The following is a 4,524-nucleotide window of genomic DNA, read 5'->3' on the forward strand; positions in this document are numbered from 1 at the left end:
GAATATCTTCTAGATTATCCTTTGTTTCTATCTTCTTTAACAAAATATTGTCTTCTTCTATCAAGTCCCGAATAAAGTGGTAACTCACGTCAATGTGCTTGAAACAAGAATGATGAACTGGATTTGTGGCCAAGAATATCACACTCTAACTGCTATAGAACACTGCCAGAGACTCCTGATTAACCCCCAGGTAATTCAATAGGGCCTACATCCATATGCTTACTTCACCGTCTCCATGACCGTTATGTACTAGCCTTTGTAGTAAACAAAACAAAAATAGACTAAAAAGCTAACCTCCAACTTAATGAGCCTCCTGTCACCGTGAATAAAAAGCCAATTTTAGATATTCATCTATCCATATCACATGCATAGCCTAAGTCAGTGTAGCATACACACAAATTTACACTAGTTGATTATCTCTCAAAATCCAAGCCAACATCAAGTGTACCCTTCAAATACCTCTTAATACTCTTCACAGTATGCCAATGACTCCTTCCCGGATCATGCAAAAATATGCTCACAACACAAACTGCTAGTACAATGCTTGATCTAATACAAACCATGACATACATTAGCATGTCGCCTATAGTAGCATAAGGAACCGAGCGCGTATGTTTCCTCTAATGATCATCTTTAGAATGCTAATTGGAACTCAATTAAAAGTAAGATGTAATGTGTTGACTCACCTTCTTACTCGAGTCATCAACTCCAAATTCCTTCAGCAGCTTCCAAACATAAGTTCCTTGCAAAAGCCAAAAGTTTTTGGCTCCTATATCTCTTAGAATATCCATGAAAAAAAATCTGCAAGCTTTACCCAACTTATTCGTTTTTAAATGTTTGGACAATTGATTCTTCATTTTATCAACCTCAAACTGATTTGAATATGCAATCAACATATAAAAGCGAGTAATAGAACTCACTATTGGCCAACTTCATGAAATATGCACAATGATCGTATTGACTCTTCGAGTACTCCTATCCTGTCATGAATTGATCCAAATTTTTATACCACTACCTTGGTGAATATTTCAAATCATACAAGAACTTGTTCATTTGCAAACTAACTCTTATGATGCTCCATATCCAGGTGGCTGCAACTCGTAGATCTCCTGTTGTAATTTTTCATGCAAAAATGCAGTCTTCACATTAAGTTGTTCCAAGATCAAACAATAATGTGCTACAAGTGTCAAGAGAACATGGATTGGGGGATGCTTGACCATTGGGGATGAATCTTTCTTATAATCAATCCCTTTTCATTGCCAAATCCTTTTGCTACTAATTTTGCCTTGTACCGCACATTGGCTCCATGAGATCCTTCCTTCTTTGCATTGCACATAATGACTTTCCTCTCTTGAAGAAGCTTCACCAACTTTCAAGTACCCTTCTTCCGAAGAGTCTTCATCTCTTCATCTATTATTGCTCTCCAAAGATCACAGCTTGGGCTCTCCACAGTTTTTTTGAAGTGACAAGGAACTTCTGTCTCTGTGGCTAAAGAAATGCAAATGTAATGTGATCCATCAACCAAGCTGGTTTGGAAATTATGGCACCAGGTCCTAATTCTAGCAAAAGATTCTCGAGTAGGAATCTTATCCTCAACATCTTCTTCCACCTCCTCCTTAGCGCTATCAATATACACCCCTTGAGCTACAATTAAATCAAATATATGAGTTAGAGTATGCCAAATTTGAGGAACAAATGGAGCTGCATCAAACTCCAACTTCTACTGCATATTTGTGGTCTCAATAGAACTCTCCACCTGCTTTGAGTTTCAATTTGTCAACAAGTTTGTATCATCGAATGTAACATCTCTGCTAAAGACAACCTTCCTTTCTAACTGGTCTTGTAGTTTCATCCGAAGAGTCTTCAAAGTCTTCGTCTCTTCATATCTTCATCTATTATCGCTCTCCAAGGAGTCTTCAACCTCCATAGTACACCTACCCATTCAAGTACCATCCATAGTACACCTACCCATTCAAGCTGTTGCCTCCACGACATACCCACACATTCAGGTCGCTGCCTCCAAGCCACGCCCACCCTTGCAGGTCACTGCCCTAATGACACACCCATTCTGTCGGGCCGCTGCCTCCACGGTATGCCAACCCTTTTAGGTCATTTCCTTCATGAGACACCCATCTATCGGGTCGCTGCCTCCACAAAACACCCACCTTTTCGAGTCACTGCTTTCATGACACACCCATTCTTTGGGCGCTGCCCTCATGCAACTGTCGACCGCCATATTAGAATATATTTAATTTAATACACACACACACGCGCTCGCGCGCGCGCACACACACACAAATATATATATATATATATATATATTAAAGATAATGATGATTTGATAATTTGAATTTTGAATTAAATAGATTATAATGTGTGTATTGTACAGTATAATGTGTGTATTGTAAAGTATAATGCGTGTACTGTGAATTATAATTTGTGTTGTTTATGTATGTGTGTGATTATGTGCGTTGTGTGAATTATGGTGTGTCAAACAATGAAAACCTCGTAAGTATCGAACGATAGTCCTAAGGCATTTCCCAATTGTTATAGAAACTCAACTTGAGTTTCAATGTGTTGATTCCAATACTAAATGTCGAGGATTTGGAACCACACATATGAGATTACAATGAGTCAAGAAACGATTCGAACTTCTAAGTATGTGTGGGTTTCAATACTAATTCTCTAGCATTGTCAGTAGGAAAATCTTAAAGTTAGATCATAGGCTCTAGGAGAAAAAGTTAAACCTCGTCGAAAATGAGTTCAACAAATGAACCCCCAATAGGTGTGGTGTGCTGGACTAGCTCATTACACGTATTGGTGTTGACCAAAGCGATGAACAAACCAATCACAACTGCTCAAGTAACATACTTGGAACATACCGAAGAAATTAGGTAGATTTCAGATTAAAGGAATTGGATTTAAACTTAAGTTGGCGATGTTTAAGGAGTTTTCGTTGGGGATTAGATGAGTGTATTTTGAATTGTAAGTGTGAGTTCGAGCATTCAAATTTAAATATCGATTTGACTTGTTTTGTTTCGAGGGTATTTGTTTGTTTAAAGTTGTCTTGATTGTTTTGATTTGATTGTTATTATGTTGACATCAATTGTTCATTTTTTTTTTAATTTAAGTGTCAGAGGCATCAGAAAAGGAGCATTATGCCTTAATCCATTAAAGGAGGCCTTATACCTATCAATAAATGTCATTTATATGAGAAACAAAATCCTTGCATCTTTCCCTGAATATGAAAAACGGGAATAAAAAACCTTGCACCCACCCCCCAAAATTTCAATTATGAATGAAGAAAAGTTATGAATATGATGCAAAAATAATTAGAGGAAGGGAATGAGAATCCTCACACTAACCCCAAAATTTCAAGAATAGTGTCAAAATCTTCGCACCGAGCCCGAAGTTTCAATTATGAATGCGGTAATATTATGGATAGGATGGGGGAGATTATGACAAAAAAGGAATCAGTATCCTCACACCGACCCTGAAATTTCAATTAGCAATGTGAAAAAATTATGGATAGAATGTGCAAATAATGTATATAATTTTCATTGTTATTATTATCAATATTAATTTATTAATTTTTATTATATTGTTCTTTATTTCATTAATACTTTTGATGTTATTATTTTTTATGATTTTTTTATTATATTATTTTTTTATTATGATTATATATATATATATTATTTATATTCTCCTATTTTTTTTAATTAAGATTTTAATTAAAGATAATGATGATTTGATAATTTGGATTTTGAATTAAATAGATTATAATGTGTGAATTGTGAATTATAATGTTTGTAGTGTGAATTATAATTTGTGTTGTGTATGTATTTGTGTGATTATGTATGTTGTGTGAATTATGGTGTGTCAAACAATGAAAACCTCGTGAGTCCCAAACGGTAGTCAAGAATTATGGGTGGGCATTTCCCAATCGTTATAGGAACTTAACTTAAGTTTCAATAAGTTTGTTCCAATCTCCTCAACTAAATGTTGAAGATCTGGAACCACACATATGCGGCTACTAGGAGTCAAGAAGCAATTCAAATTTCTAAGTAGGCGTAGGTTCCAATATTAATTCTCTAGGATAGTCAGTAGGAAAATCCTAAGGTTAGATGCTAAACTTTAGGAGAAAGAGTTAAACCTCGTAAAAAATTAGGTCAACAGACACGCCTACCATTGCGGGTCACTGCCTCCACGACACACCTACCTTTATGAGTCGCTTCCTCCATAACACACTCACCCTCACCACTCTCATGCATGATTATTTTTATTTGCATTTGTATGTGTGCATGGATAGCGAGTCAGACTCGGTATGCGAGCGACCTCGTGTCGGTCGTGATGCCTTAACGAGCATTGCTCGCGTGGTCGATTTTGGTGAGCAATACGAATTAAAGCATCAACATTGACATGTGTATAACTGTGCTAATGTTCCATTGGATCTAACTCGTGACACAATGCATGTTACAAATTTTTATTTAATGATTCTTATTTTAAAACAATATACATATATAT

The sequence above is a fragment of the Phalaenopsis equestris genome, unplaced genomic scaffold, assembly GCF_001263595.1.
Source record: "Phalaenopsis equestris unplaced genomic scaffold, ASM126359v1 Scaffold000233, whole genome shotgun sequence".
NCBI lineage: Eukaryota > Viridiplantae > Streptophyta > Magnoliopsida > Asparagales > Orchidaceae > Phalaenopsis > Phalaenopsis equestris.